We start from the raw sequence: 18,038 nt of genomic DNA on the forward strand, positions 1-18,038 counted from the left end.
TGATAAGTACTGGAAGACTGGAGGTTTTTATATAGAACTAAATTACAAATCTGTATCTTTGAAACCAGTTGATTTGACTGTTTTTGTTTTTCTGGAGTGCCCCTTTAAGTGGACTAATGCTATGGATGTGCTATAAAGAGGGGCTTTGTGAAACCTTATCGCCATTTGTTAAGGTGTACTGATTCCGAAAATTAATGGGGAAATGACTAAAGTAAAAAATGTGATTTATTCTTCTGAATACCTCAATAGATAAAGCAACAAAGTAGCCGATTGGGCCGTAAGACGAGCTACAAATTCTCCCGGCTCGCTTGGATTTTGTCAGAGGGTTGAGAAATGACGGCCACGGGCAAGGAGAGCGGCGTCTGACAGTGTGTATGTCAATGAACACATACTTTATATTGTCATATTTTCCACGATTTGTCATCCTTTGAAGTTGCAGGATCGGTAATGTCACCACTAGTTACAAAGTTACGGCCTCCGCGCTGACAGATCTGCAGAACTCGCAATAATTTATCAGCTATGGAGAAGACGGTTCAGTATCATTAGGGATGACCCTGAACTACTCTTCACACCAGAGGTGAGACGCCGTTCATTTTACAGGAATCGGGTCTATTCATCAACGGGGAGAAGAAACGGAGAGACGGCGACATTAATTCACCGCGCGTCCGCTCTTTATTCTATGCCGGTGACTATTCCCCATGATGGCGGGATCCTTAAGAGGGTCTGCAGCCCTGAGGTGGGGGTCCGCCATGGTGTCAGCATTCTTCATTCCTCGGGAAGAGCAGATATTAGGTTGCTTCTCAGAATGAGGTGTCAGGTTAAGTAGTAAAGTAGTAAGGTCAGGAACAGATGGGAAGGCTCCGCAGGCAGCGATCAATCTCTCCTGACCGCTTTTTGGTTATTGAAAAGACATTGTGTTCTTTTATGTTATCCCTCTGTCAATATGACGTATAGTGGACGTGAGATCGGGCCCGGGATCATAAGAACATTGGAGAATAGGCCACTCAGAGGCGACCTGACCGATACCATCCCCCGCATAATCATTCATTATTATGGGGGACAATAGAAGAAATAACAGACACTATAATGATAAAAGTATTGTCCAGGTGTTTCCTTCAGTTCCATTATCGCAGGTGTATAGTATACGTCTACCTTTACAAACAGTCCTGTGACCCCTTCCTGCCGTGTCTTCCCTCCTAGATCCTCCACAACCCACTATGAGCAGCAATAATAATAAGTAGAAGCGTTTAGGAACCACAACGACCACATAAAGTCACAAAGCCGCTGATGCCCATAGTGCATAAAAGCCACCAATGCCGACGTAATACCTGTAGAGACCTGACATTATCCGGCATTAACGTCAACACATAACCGATGGCCACTGGGAGCTTCATGGCTGAGCTGCTGCATGCAAGCCTTACATCACCAAGCACAAAGCCAATTATCAGATGTTATGGTGTAACGATGTGTCCGTGGAGAACCCTGCCTGTTTGCATTATAATAATAATATTTCCAGAAATATTTTGGTTTCTGAACTCAGCTGTGTTCCAACAATTCGGTATTGGAACCATTTCCCCTGATTTTTTTCCAATCTTGAACATTGCTCGGTATCCAGACAAAATTGGGGAAGATAAGTCTTACACAGCATCCCCATTTAACCCGTGCATCCCCACTTAAACGTGCCTGGCAGACTGAGCAGAAGGCAGCGTATGCCTCCATCTCAGCTGCAGTACCATCACTGCCCCACTCAGGAGCAGAATCCGGTTTACAGTGGAGATTCCCATCATTATGAAGGGATTCCCCACTCCTTTACAGTAAGTGCACAATGCACGGCTACTTACTGTAGTGTCCCAGAGCGGGTGCGCCACTTCTTCTAGCACCACCTGTCACCGGCTATTCTTGCGTCTATGTACGTGCTCTGGACTGAAGGTTGCTTTCTACACTCTGGACACCTCTCACTTTTCTATGTATATTGCTCAGCTGGAGGTGGAAAAGGGTTAATACTCACTTGTTACGTGTTAGTATTGTCCAATCCTTAGACTGGGTGCCACACACACCACAACCTATCACACACACAGATGCACACACACCTCCCTTCCCTTAGTGTTAGAGATGGGAGGAGGTCGGACACAGCAGATCTGAGTGAGCTAAGTTGGGTGGGTATACAAGGAGGGCAGCTTACACACACTGCAGATAGGAGGGAGGAGAGGCTTACGCAGGACAGGATCCTATAGGCTGTATATATATATATATATATATATAGAAGGAAAAACACAAGAACACAGCACCCTGTACCCTCCTGAACACACAGACCTCACATCCAACACATTATACTGGGAGGAGGTTACAAACTGCAGATCAAGTGGTAAGAAAATGAGCAAAGGAATGAAGATTGTCATCTAAAACATCCGTCATTGGGTGTAAACTCCCCCCGGTACCTTATAGCTGCCGGGCACAGCTCCCTGGTGCAGCAGGGCTAAATCCTGGTAAGTAGCCATGGGGGCAGAGTCATAGCGGCATGTAGCTATGGTGCCTCCCCCCTCCCCCCAGCTACTTACACTGACTGACTGACACTCTTGGCACTGGGCATAGCATTCATTTCTCAGCACTCAAAGTGACGCTGTTGTTTCAAAAAGAGACATCGTAGATACAAGTCAAAAGTTCGGGTCCGGGTCCGAGTGTTCACACCTGTACCGATCAGAAGAACGAGCTGGGAGATGACCGTGTTGCAGTCTGAAAAGAGTCAGACTTTTAATGGAGCCCAACTCTTTTCTACCTCGGATCGGAGATTGGACGTTGCTGCAGTGCGGTCTTTTCCCGGCTCGTTCTTCTGATTGGTAAAGGTGTGAACACTCAGACTCAGACCCATCAAAACTTTTGACATGTCTCTATGACATGTCTCTATGACGTGTCTCTAGGACTTGTCTCTATGATGTCTCTAGGGCGTGTTTCTATTACGTGTCTTTAGGACTTGTCTCTATGACATGTCTCTATGATGTCTCTATGACGTGTTTCTATGACATGTCTCTAGGGCGTGTTTCTATTACGTGTCTCTAGGACTTGTCTCTATGACATGTCTCTATGATGTCTCTATGACGTGTTTCTATGACATGTCTCTATGACATGTCTCTAGGACTTGTCTCTGACGTGTCTATATGACATGTCTCTATGATGACACTCTGACGTGTCTCTAGGACTTGTCTCTGACGTGTCTATATGACATGTCTCTATGACATGTTTCTATGACGTGTCTATGACATGTTTCTATGACTTGTCTCTATGACGTTTCTCTATGACATGTCTCTGATGTCTCTATGATGTGTTTCTATGACGTGTCTCTAGGACTTGTCTCTATGAAGTGTCTCTATGATGTCTCTATGGTGTGTCTCTAGGACTTGTCTCTAGGACTTGTCTCTATGATGTGTCTCTATGACGTGTCTCTATGACATGTCTCTATGACGTGTCTCTAGGGCGTGTTTCTATTACGTGTCTCTATGACGTGTCTCTATGACATGTCTCTATGATGTCTCTATGACGTGTCTCTAGGACATGTCTCTATGGCGTGTTTCTATGACGTGTCTCTAGGACTTGTCTCTATGATGTGTCTCTATGACATGTCTCTATGACGTGTCTCTAGGGCGTGTTTCTATGATGTCTCTATGACGTGTCTCTATGACGTGTCTCTATGGCGTGTCTCTAGGACATGTCTCTATGATGTCTCTATGACGTGTCTCTATGACGTGTCTCTATGACGTCTCTATGACGTGTCTCTATGACGTGTCTCTATGATGTCTCTATGACGTGTCTCTATGGCGTGTTTCTATGACGTGTCTCTAGGACGTGTCTCTATGGCGTGTTTCTATGACGTGTCTCTATGACGTGTCTCTATGACGTGTCTCTATGACGTGTCTCTATGTTGTGTCTCTATGACGTGTCTCTATGTTGTGTCTCTATGACGTGTCTCTATGACATGTCTCTATGATGTCTATATGATGTGTCTCTATGGCGTGTTTCTATGATGTGTCTCTATGTTGTGTCTCTATGACATGTCTCTATGATGTCTATATGATGTGTCTCTATGGCGTGTTTCTATGATGTGTCTCTATGACGTGTCTCTATGATATGTCAAAAGTTTTCTCTAACGACAGTGATACTTTATGTGCAGAGAAATGAATGCTATGCCCAGTGCTAGGAATGCCAATCAAGTGTAAGCAGCTGTGAGGAGGCCGGAGGCACCATAACTACATGACACTGTGGCTCTGACTTTATGGCTACTTATTGAGCACCAGCCCTGGCATAGGTTAGTGCTATTTTAAACATGCTGCCAATGGGGGGGGGGGGGATTACACCCAATGGGATCCGTGCCCGGTTCCCTTTAAAGTAATAATTTTCAAGGTATGGTCAAGAACGGTAGCTCTTAGATATGGCCATCTGGAAGAAGACCTGCAAAGTAATCATGTGGACATACACAAACCATTGTCAAGGACTCAAAGCAAACCAGGAAGTCAAGAACGGCCACAACCAAGACGATAAAGTGGACAGGACCATAGATTCTGAAAGCGACGCTAAAGCCCAGGCAGCTAGAGTGCGAGTGGTCAGGGTGGTTGGGGCTGAAAGATGATGTCACCACTGGCAGCGAGAAGGACCCCTGGACCACCACTGAACCTCATGGGGGGGGGAGGAAAGCAGATAACAGCCGCCAGTAGCTGCCATTAGAGCCGTATAGCGTAGATGCCAGCCGAAGCCATGCCAGAAGAAAACATTTTTAATCATGAGAATAATTTTATCAGAGTTTTATCAGGTTTACTGCGTTGTTTTCCCTGGGGCGAATCCAAAGTCCGGAGTTATGTCAGGAATGGGATGCGGATGACATCACGCCTAGATCTGTACTCTGCGCTATGCACGTGAATCATAAACTCGTGCATTTATCCGGCCGCAATAAAGAGTCCATTACCTCTGAGCGTCTTTTTATGTCGGCATGTTTATGTCATGATGTCAATAAACGGCAGCACATAAATCACCAGCAGCACTTACCACACGCCGGTGCGCCCAGATAATCGGCAAAAGCTCAGCTGCTATTTTTACCCTCATCACTATACTACTCTGTGATGTTTAGATACAGAATGTTCGGATACAAATATAACCGAAAACAATCCAGCCTTCCTGGCATCCTTTGTGCAGTGAATAAATGCCCATGTTTTTCTAGGGTCACTTATCCTCCATACAGGCTATTAGCTCCGTCGTGACTGGTAAGCGTCATGCACCTGTAATGATGAATAAAATCTGGCAGAGGGAAGAGCAGGAGAATAAACTGCTTGTGTATACGGATGATGATATGTTGTCTGCTGCCTCTGCTTTATGCTTAGACGTAGATCAGGTTTATAGGGTCTGGATGTATCCGCCTCATATACTGAAAACAACTCCGTTATATAAAGCTAAGGCCGGCTCCACATTTAATGTGGTGTATGTTTTGTGGTATATAGGCAGAGGAATGGTCTGCCGACATATACCATGGCATATACATATACATATACAGCCAATGACTATACCCATGATTTCCACATAGCCTTAGGGCTTTATCCAAGTTCAGCAGCCACCGCTAATCACATACCGAACGATCGGGCTCGGATGGGCTCCAGCTGCTCCAGGGTCGCTCATCTGTAGAAATAAACTAATCTGAACTTTTTGTGCTGTATGGATTCTCTCATCTCGGTTACATTTACACTATGTTCAGTACATTGAATCCTGCCGTATATATTGGCTTATTGTTCTCCAAGCTCGCTGATGTATACCACACAATATAGATTGGAACCCAACCTAACAGTGGGACTTAAGTAGGTTGATTCCAAAACGAGAAGGAAGAGCAGAAGAAAACGGCTGGAAGGGAAGCAATCCCCTACCTGACGGAGGGTGAGTTGCCCCCCGATACATTACAGCTGCCGGTGCAGCTCTCAAACTCTCTGTTTTGCAACAGCTTGGAGGGCCGCTAGTTCAGGCACCTCTGATCTAAACCAAAAGACCCTATTAAAGCGGCACTCCACTCAGACATAACTTCTGATATGTCGCTGCCCATGGTGAGACTAACAATTTCTTCCATACTTGGTATTATCTATTCAGTCTCCTTCCCCCAGTTCTCAGCTGCTGCTTTCTGCTGAAGACACAAAAATCCACCAGCAACTTGACCTCAGAATAACCCTCGCAGCATTATAAAGAAGCTACAATGTTGCAGATATAGCCTGCCAGGGACTTGTTTACATCATTTGTCTCAGAAGGGGGGGGGAGGAGGAGGAGACAGAGAGAAGAGCTCACACACAGATTCCTTCATCACTGCTCATCATTTATTTATTAATCATTATTACAAATATTCTAATTTTTATTATCTTGATGTTTTTAGTATTTATTTTCACCACTTTTACTAGCGGACAGTTCTGTATCCTAAGATGGATAATAGAATCCGATGCAGCAGATCTTCTCTTCTGTTCACAGCTATGTCTGCAGATCTCCCCCATACACATCCACATTTGGCTTCACCAAGCATTTATGTGTTCTCAATGGGGAGAGGAAGAAAGCCACTGCCAGACTCCATTACCAGCGGCTTATCTCCCCAAGAAAAAAAGTATCAGACAACTCAGTTCCAGCCTGATCCTTTCCTTCACTGACAAATGCCATCTGGGGATCATCAGGGGCCACTATACCCATACACTGATGCATCAGGGGCCACTATACCCATACACTGATGCATCAGGGGCCACTATACCCATACACTGATGCATCAGGGGCCACTATACCCATACACTGATGCATCAGGGGCCACTATACCCATACACTAATGCATCAGGGGCCACTATACCCATACACTGATGGATCGGGGGCCACTATACCCATACACTGATGCATCAGGGGCCACTATACCCATACACTGATGCATCGGGGGCACTATACCCATACACTGATGGATCGGGGGCCACTATACCCATACACTGATGGATCGGGGGCCACTATACCCATACACTGATGCATCAGGGGCCACTATACCCATACACTGATGCATCAGGGGCTACTATACCCATACACTGATGCATCAGGGGCCACTATACCCATACACTGATGGATCGGGGGCCACTATACCCATACACTGATGCATCAGGGGCCACTATACCCATACACTGATGCATCAGGGGCTACTATACCCATACACTGATGCATCAGGGGCCACTATACCCATACACTGATGCATCAGGGGCCACTATACCCATACACTGATGCATCAGGGGCTACTATACCCATACACTGATGCATCAGGGGCCACTATACCCATATACTAATGCATCAGGGGCCACTATACCCATACACTGATGCATCAGGGGCCACTATACCCATACACTAATGCATCAGGGGCCACTATACCCATACACTGATGCATCAGGGGCCACTATACCCATACACTGATGGACCGGGGGCCACTATACCCATACACTGATGCATCAGAGGCCTCTATACCCATACACTGATGCATCAGGGGCCACTATACCCATACACTGATGCATCAGGGGCTACTATACCCATACACTGATGCATCAGGGGCCACTATACCCATACACTGATGCATCAGGGGCCACTATACCCATATACTAATGCATCAGGGGCCACTATACCCATATACTGATGCATCAGGGGCCACTATACCCATATACTAATGCATCAGGGGCCACTATACCCATACACTGATGCATCAGGGGCTACTATACCCATACACTGATGGACCGGGGGCCACTATACCCATACACTGATGCATCAGAGGCCTCTATACCCATACACTGATGCATCAGGGGCCACTATACCCATACACTGATGCATCAGGGGCCACTATACCCATACACTGATGCATCAGGGGCCACTATACCCATACACTGATGCATCAGGGGCCACTATACCCATATACTAATGCATCAGGGGCCACTATACCCATACACTGATGCATCAGGGGCCACTATACCCATATACTAATGCATCAGGGGCCACTATACCCATACCCTGATGCATCGGGGGCCACTATACCCATACACTGATGCATCGGGGGCCACTATACCCATACACTGATGCATCAGGGGCCACTATACCCATACACTGATGGACCGGGGGCCACTATACCCATACACTGATGCATCAGGGGCCACTATACCTATACACTGATGCATCAGAGGCCTCTATACCCATACACTGATGCATCAGGGGCCACTATACCCATACACTGATGTATCAGGGGCCACTATACCCATACACTGATGCTTCAGGGGCCACTATACCCATACACTGATGCATCAGGGGCCACTATACCCTTACACTGATGCATCAGGGGCCACTATACCCATACACTGATGCATCAGGGGCCACTATACCCATACACTGATGCATCAGGGGCCACTATACCCTTACACTGATGCATCAGGGGCCACTATACCCATACACTGATGCATCAGGGGCCACTATACCCATACACTGATGCATCAGGGGCAACTATACCCATACACTGATGCATCAGGGGCCACTATACCCATACACTGATGCATCAGGGGCCACTATACCCATACACTGATGCATCAGGGGCCACTATACCCATACACTGATGCATCAGAGGCCTCTATACCCATACACTGATGCATCAGGGGCCACTATACCCATACACTGATGTATCAGGGGCCACTATACCCATACACTGATGCTTCAGGGGCCACTATACCCATACACTGATGCATCAGGGGCCACTATACCCTTACACTGATGCATCAGAGGCCTCTATAACCATACACTGATGCATCAGGGGCCACTATACCCATACACTGATGCATCAGGGGCCACTATACCCTTACACTGATGCATCAGGGGCCTCTATACCCATACACTGATGCATCAGGGGCCACTATACCCTTACATTGATGCATCAGAGGCCTCTATACCCATACACTGATGCATCAGGGGCCACTATACCCTTACACTGATGCATCAGGGGCCACTATACCCATACACTGATGCATCAGGGGCCACTATACCCATACACTGATGCATCAGGGGCCACTATACCCATACACTGATGCATCGGGGGCCACTATACCCATACACTGATGCATCAGGGGCCACTATACCCATACACTGGTGCATCAGAGGCCACTATACCCATACACTGATGCATCAGGGGCCACTATACCCATACACTGATGCATCAGAGGCCTCTATACCCATGCACTGATGCATCAGGGGCCACTATACCCATACACTGATGCATCAGGGGCCACTATACCCATACACTGATGCATCAGGGGCCACTATACCCATACACTGATGCATCAGGGGCCACTATACCATACACTGATGCATCGGGGGCACTATACCCATACACTGATGCATCGGGGGCCACTATACCATACACTGATGCATCGGGGGCTACTATACTCATACACTGATGCATCAGGGGACACTATACCCATACACTGATGCATCAGGGGCTACTATACCCTTACACTGATGCATCAGAGGCCTCTATAACCATACACTGATGCATCAGGGGCCACTATACCCATACACTGATGCATCAGGGGCCACTATACCCTTACACTGATGCATCAGAGGCCTCTATACCCATACACTGATGCATCAGGGGCCACTATACCCTTACACTGATGCATCAGGGGCCACTATACCCATACACTGATGCATCAGGGGCCACTATACCCATACACTGATGCATCAGGGGCAACTATACCCATACACTGATGCATCAGGGGCCACTATACCCATACACTGATGCATCAGGGGCCACTATACCCATACACTGATGCATCAGGGGCCACTATACCAATACACTGATGCATCAGGGGCAACTATACCCATACACTGATGCATCAGGGGCCACTATACCCATACACTGATGCATCAGGGGCCACTATACCCATACACTGATGCATCAGGGGCCACTATACCCATACACTGATGCATCAGAGGCCTCTATACCCATGCACTGATGCATCAGGGGCCACTATACCCATACACTGATGCATCAGGGGCCACTATACCCATACACTGATGCATCGGGGGCACTATACCCATACACTGATGCATCGGGGGCCACTATACCATATACTGATGCATCGGGGGCTACTATACTCATACACTGATGCATCAGGGGCCACTATACCCATACACTGGTGAAATCAGCCACTTTGGACAACACTTATGCAGTGTGTATGGCGGCAGAAATTCACAACCAGTGATCTCCTGCTTGGTGAGCCCCTCATCCTCTGGACTCCATAGAAGATGCTACTAAATCTACAGTGATGTCCATGAATACAGGAGCCCTGTACAGACTTCTATTTATTGGTTAGTTAGTAATTGTAGAATAATAGCACTGGAGAGTCATGGGTGTTATGAACTAATCTCCAGCATGCGCTAAGTCTGAGCTCATCCGTGCAGCTGACCTCCAACTATTATGTAATATGTTTCATGAAAAGGGAGGCAAATGGGATTTAAAGCACTCTGCACTTCAGACCCCAGAGGTAGACGGAACGTTTTAGTGTTTCATTTTATTGTTTCATCCAAACCAGAGAGTTATATAAGCTGCCCCATGTGGACGCGGCTCGTATCCAGAGAACTGAGTGGAGTCAGGCACGTTCTAAATCTGCTTTATAAAAGCTCCTTTCTCCATCAATTAATTCTTCAGGGTTCTGTATAAATATATTTCTTCCTCTTAAGTGTTCCGGAAACCTTTAATGGAAACTGCTGTAATGTTAACTCTTGGAGGGTTGGTCATGCCTCCTTGGCATCAGACGGGATCCAGGTCTTCCGTCACATAATAACATTCTTAATTGCCATTTAGTCTGTTTCTATTAAGGTTCATAGTAACGTTCCCACCAACGAGCCTCATCCGTTATGGGAATCTTCTAGAATGGTATTTCGGTAGGGAAGGAGTTTGCGGAGTTTAATGCCTTCTTCATTAAGTCTCTTAAAACATTAGATTAAGATTCTTTGCTTTGAAGACATTCGTCAAACTATCAGAATGGGTTTTGGCTCTTAGGCGACATTGGAGATGTCACTTTGAATTTCTTCTCGTTGCCCTTTCTTAATGCGTCTTTCAGCTAATGGTATTGAAGGTTCTATGTACTGTGAAGGAACGAGACAAATTAGGGAGCGGTGACGTCACTCACATTAAGGAGAACATTTATCAGAGTTCCTCACCTGCCAAACCGGCCAAAGAGACATCGTCAGAACAAAGATTTGTCCTTTTTCATCAGATCTACCTCGTATTTTACTTTGTGACATATGAAAAAGCCGCTAATAGTCCATCCATAGCTGAAGTAGGGAGGTTACTTTCCTCAAATGGAAATCGTGGTTTATGAAGATGAATAAGAAAAGATTGAAGAAAATTGATGATGACCGTAACTCAACAAGTACAATGTTAATGCTGGAGGTATAGGTCCTAGGTGGGATACAGTATCTAAGACTACAGGTGTGATACAGTATCTAAGAATACCGGTGTGATACAGGTGGAGTACTCATTTACAAGTCTCCACTGATTGTCCCCTACAAAATTTGAATATGCAAAGAAGGGGTCCGTGGAGCCTCAGTTGCGAGTCTCAAAACACGGGAATAACCAGATACCCAAACAATTTAGTGTTTTCCATGAAAAGTCACACTTCTTCACCCCCATACGTTGTGAAATGAATAGAAAATAGAGACAAGACATTGACAAGGTTAGAAATACTGATTTGTATGTGAAATAACATTGTTCTTCCATCACACTTTGCTTCCGTCCCAGAATCCCCCTTTTGCAGCAATTCCAGCATTGCCCACCTTTGGCATTCTAGCTATTAATCTGTTGGGGTAAGCTGGAGAAATTGCCCCCCACGCTTCTAGAAGCAGCTCCCACAAGTTGGATTGGTTGGATGGGCACTTCTGGCGTACCATACGGTCCAGCTGCTCCCACAATGGGATGGTGATCTGGTGACTGCGCTGGCCACTCCATTACCTATGATAGAATACCAGCTGCTGCTTCTGCTGGAAATAGTTCTTGCACAATTTGGAGGTGTTTAGGGTCATTGTTCTGTTGTAGGATGAAATTGGCTCCAACCGAGCGCTGCCCACTGGGTATGGCATGGCGGTGCAGAGTGATGGCCTTCCTTATTCACAATCCCTTTTACCCTGTACAAATCTCCCCCCTTACCAGCACCAACCCCAGACCATCACTTGACCTCCACCATGTATAACAGATGGCGTCAGGCATTCTTCCAGCATCTTCTCATTTCTTCTGCGTCTCACAAACCTTCTTCTTTGTCATCCAAACACCTCAAACTTGGATTCATCCATCGTCCACAACACTTTTTTCCCGTCTTCCTCTGTCCAATCTCTGTGTTCTTTTGCCCATCTTAATCTTTTTCTTTTATTGGCAAGTCTCAGATATGGCTTTTTCTTTGCCACTCTGCCCTGAAGCCCAAAATCCGGCAGCCGCCTCTTCCCTGTAAATGGTGACACTGGTGTTTTGCGGCTACTATGTAATGAAGATGCCAGTTGGGGACCTGTGAGGCGTCTGTTTCTCAAACTAGAGACTCTAATGTGCTGATCTTCTTGCTTAGTTTTGCAACGCGGCCTCCCACTTCTTTTTCTACTCTGGTTAGAGCCTGTTTGTGCTGTCCTCTGAAGGGAGTAGTACACACCGTTGTAGGAAATCTTCAATTTCTTAGCAATTTCTGGCATGGAATATCCTTCATTTCTAAGAAGAAGAATAGAATGTCGAGTTTCAGATGAAAGTTCTCTTTTTCTGGCCATTTTGAGCATTTAATTGACCCCACAAATGTGATGCTCCAGAAACACAATCTGCTCAAAGGAAGGTCAGTTTTGTAGCTTCTGTAACGAGCTAGACTGTTTTCAGATGTGTGAACATGATTGCACAAGGGTTTTCTAATCATCTGAGCCAATGAGCAAACACATTGTACCATTAGAAGACTGGAGTGATAGTTGCTGGAAATGGGCCTCTATACACCCATGTAGATATTGCACCAAACACCGGATATTTGCAGCTAGAATAGTCATTTACCACATTAGCAATGTATAGAGTGGATTTGTTTAAAGTTAGGACTAGTTTAAAGTTATCTTCATTGCTAAGTACAGCGCTTTTCCTTCAAAAATAAGGACATTTCAATGTGACCCCAAACTTTTGAACGGTAGTGTATATATAATATCAAGATGATCCCAGTGGGTTGGGGGTGTCTCACAAAGGGACCCTCATTCACTAATCATTATCATTGCTATTGGTACCTTCACCCTTGATAAGGAGTCTACATTGTTGGTACACATGGAAATAGATAGATAGATGGATAGATAGATAGATAGATAGATAGATAGATAGATAGAATATAAAATAGATAGATAGATAGATAGATAGATAGATAGATAGATAGATAGATAGATAGATAGGAGATAGATAGGAGATAGATAGATAGGAGATAGATAGATAGATAGATAGGAGATAGATAGATAGATAGATAGATAGATATGAGATAGATAGGAGATAGATAGATAGATAGATAGATAGATAGATAGATAGATAGATAGATAGGAGATAGATAGATAGATAGATAGATAGATAGATAGATAGATAGATAGGAGATAGATAGATAGGAGATAGATAGGAGATAGATAGGAGATAGATAGATAGATAGATAGATAGGAGATAGATAGATAGGAGATAGATAGGAGATAGATAGATAGATAGATAGATAGATAGATAGGAGATAGATAGATAGATAGATAGGAGATAGATAGATAGATAGATAGATAGATAGGAGATAGATAGATAGATAGATAGAAGATAAATAGATAGATAGATAGATAGGAGATAGATAGATAGATAGATAGATAGATAGATAGATAGATAGATAGGAGATAGATAGATAGGAGATAGATAGATAGATAGGAGATAGATAGATAGGAGATAGATAGGAGATAGATAGATAGGAGATAGATAGATAGATAGATAGATAGATAGATAGGTAGGAGATAGATAGGTGATAGATAGATAGATAGATAGATAGATAGGAGATAGATAGGAGATAGATAGATAGATAGATAGATAGATAGATAGGAGATAGATAGATAGGAGATAGATAGATAGATAGATAGATAGATAGATAGATAGATAGGAGATAGATAGATAGATAGATAGATAGATAGATAGATAGATAGATAGATAGATAGGAGATAGATAGATAGATAGGAGATAGATAGATAGGAGATAGGAGATAGATAGATAGATAGATAGATAGATAGATAGATATGAGATAGATAGGAGATAGATAGATAGGAGATAGATAGATAGATAGGAGATAGATAGGAGATAGATAGATAGATAGATAGATAGATAGATAGATAGATAGATAGATAGGAGATAGATAGATAGGAGATAGATAGGAGATAGATAGGAGATAGATAGATAGATAGATAGATAGATAGATAGGAGATAGATAGATAGGAGATAGATAGGAGATAGATAGATAGATAGATAGATAGATAGATAGATAGATAGGAGATAGATAGATAGATAGATAGGAGATAGATAGATAGATAGATAGATAGATAGGAGATAGATAGATAGATAGATAGAAGATAAATAGATAGATAGATAGATAGGAGATAGATAGATAGATAGATAGATAGATAGATAGATAGATAGATAGATAGGAGATAGATAGATAGGAGATAGATAGATAGATAGGAGATAGATAGATAGGAGATAGATAGGAGATAGATAGATAGGAGATAGATAGATAGATAGATAGATAGATAGATAGATAGATAGATAGATAGATAGGAGATAGATAGATAGATAGATAGGAGATAGATAGGTGATAGATAGATAGATAGATAGATAGATAGGAGATAGATAGGAGATAGATAGATAGATAGATAGATAGATAGATAGATAGATAGGAGATAGATAGATAGGAGATAGATAGATAGATAGATAGATAGATAGGAGATAGATAGATAGATAGATAGATAGATAGATAGATAGATAGATAGATAGGAGATAGATAGATAGATAGATAGGAGATAGATAGATAGGAGATAGGAGATAGATAGATAGGAGATAGATAGATAGATATATAGATAGATAGGAGATAGATAGATAGATAGATAGGAGATAGATAGATAGGAGATAGATAGATAGGAGATAGATAGATAGATAGATAGATAGATAGATAGGAGATAGATAGATAGATAGATAGATAGATAGGAGATAGGTAGATAGATAGATAGGAGATAGATAGGAGATAGATAGATAGATAGATAGATAGATAGATAGATAGATAGATAGGAGATAGATAGATAGATAGATAGATAGATAGATAGATAGATAGGAGATAGATAGATAGATAGGAGATAGATAGATAGGAGATAGATAGATAGATAGATAGATAGATAGATAGATAGATAGATAGGAGATAGATAGATAGATAGATAGATAGATAGATAGGAGATAGGTAGATAGATAGATAGGAGATAGATAGGAGATAGATAGATAGATAGATAGATAGATAGATAGATAGGAGATAGATAGATAGATAGATAGATAGATAGATAGATAGATAGGAGATAGATAGATAGATAGGAGATAGATAGATAGGAGATAGATAGATAGATAGATAGATAGGAGATAGATAGATAGATAGATAGATAGATAGATAGATAGATAGATAGATAGGAGATAGATAGATAGGAGATAGATAGGAGATAGATAGATAGATAGGAGATAGATAGATAGATAGATAGATAGGAGATAGATAGGAGATAGAGAGATAGATAGATAGGAGATAGATAGATAGGAGATAGATAGGAGATAGATAGATAGATAGATAGATAGATAGATAGATAGATAGATAGATAGTAGATTATTACCTGCACCAAGTCTGTACATTGAATGTAACCTAATAGACAATATTCTCCATTTTGGAATATATATTATTTTACGAGACTCAAAAGAGCAGCAGATGTCACAATATCATAACATATGTTCTGATGTAGACCAAATACAGTCACTAATAGACTATGTTCCAGCCATTGAACTCAATGGAACCAGCGCAAGTAAACTATCTGTCTGGTGGTATGATGATATAAACCCTGAATGTAGTCCCTCCTGGATTCAGCACAAGGAAAGCCTGTTGAGCCAATGGCTGCCTGGGTCATTGCCATGGCCTGTGATTGTAAGAGCAGGGGGAGGGGGACCTGGACATCGCAGGAGGATTGGTGAGGTGAGTGCGGTTTAGTTGGTTTTTGTAAGTTTGCTAATTTTTTTAATTTTACCCTGCAAGGCAATGGGCCTCATTTACTATTGTCAGGTTTTCAACAACCTAGTAAGTGACGATGATCAGGCTCGCTCTCTGGTCAATAATAAGAATAAGTGAGCTTCATACCTGCCATCTGTCACACTGACACAGTGCTTGTTAGCTGCCTCCTAAGAATCTCCTCACAGACATCTCCTCACAGGCATCTCCTCACAGACATCTCCTCACAGGCTGTAGTCTCCTCACAGACATCTCCTCACAGGCTGCAGTCTCCTCACAGACATCTCCTCACAGACATCTCCTCACAGGCTGTAGTCTCCTCACAGACATCTCCTCACAGGCTGCAGTCTCCTCACAGACATCTCCTCACAGACATCTCCTCTCAGGCTGCAGTCTCCTCACAGACATCTCCTCACAGACATCTCCTCACAGACATCTCCTCTCAGGCTGTAGTCTCCTCACAGACATCTCTTCATAGGCTGTAGTCCCCTCACAGACATCTCCTCACAGGCTGTAGTCTCCTCACAGACATCTCCTCACAGGCTGCAGTCTCCTCACAGACATCTCCTCACAGGCTGCAGTCTCCTCACAGACATCTCCTCACAGGCTGTAGTCTCCTCACAGACATCTCCTCACAGACTGTAGTCTCCTCAGGGCTCCTCTCTATAATACAATTAAGAATAACCAATATATTCCTAAATATATGTCTGTATAATACAGGCTCCATTCTCTGCCCGACCTCAGGGAGACCCCCAACTCCTGTATACTGCATAGGGAATTCTCATTCCACCACATTTGTGTGATAAAACACTTAGGGACTGAACAAGGTATCGAAATGGGCAAAATGGTTTGAATGGTTTCTTGCTCCGACCCATAGAACATTTTCCATGAAGTCCGCTAATAATGAGGGACTCTGAAGGCGTACTCCGCTATTAGGACCACCATGGAGTCCGCTAATAATGAGGGACTCTGAAGGTGTACTCCGCTATTAGGACCACCATGGAGTCCGCTAATAATGAGGGACTCTGAAGGTGTACTCCGCTATTAGGACCACCATGGAGTCCGCTAATAATGAGGGACTCTGAAGGTGTACTCCGCTATTAGGACCACCACGGAGTCCGCTAATAATGAGGGACTCTGAAGGTGTACTCCGCTATTAGGACCACCATGGAGTCCGCTAATAATGAGGGACTCTGAAGGTGTACTCCACTATTAGGACCACCATGGAGTCCGCTAATAATGAGGGACTCTGAAGGCGTACTCCGCTATTAGGACCACCATGGAGTCCGCTAATAATGAGGGACTCTGAAGGCGTACTCCGCTATTAGGACCACCAAGGAGTCCGCTAATAATGAGGGACTCTGAAGGCGTACTCCGCTATTAGGACCACCATGGAGTCCGCTAATAATGAGGGACTCTGAAGGCGTACTCCGCTATTAGGACCACCATGGAGTCCGCTAATAATGAGGGACTCTGAAGGTGTACTCCACTATTAGGACCACCATGGAGTCAGCTAATAATGAGGGACTCTGAAGGCGTACTCCACTATTAGGACCACCACGGAGTCCGCTAATAATGAGGGACTCTGAAGGCGTACTCCGCTATTAGGACCACCACGGAGTCCGCTAATAATGAGGGACTCTGAAGGTGTACTCCGCTATTAGGACCACCACGGAGTCCGCTAATAATGAGGGACTCTGAAGGCGT

The sequence above is a fragment of the Dendropsophus ebraccatus genome, chromosome 8 (assembly GCF_027789765.1).
Source record: "Dendropsophus ebraccatus isolate aDenEbr1 chromosome 8, aDenEbr1.pat, whole genome shotgun sequence".
In the NCBI taxonomy this organism is placed as follows: Eukaryota; Metazoa; Chordata; class Amphibia; order Anura; family Hylidae; genus Dendropsophus; species Dendropsophus ebraccatus.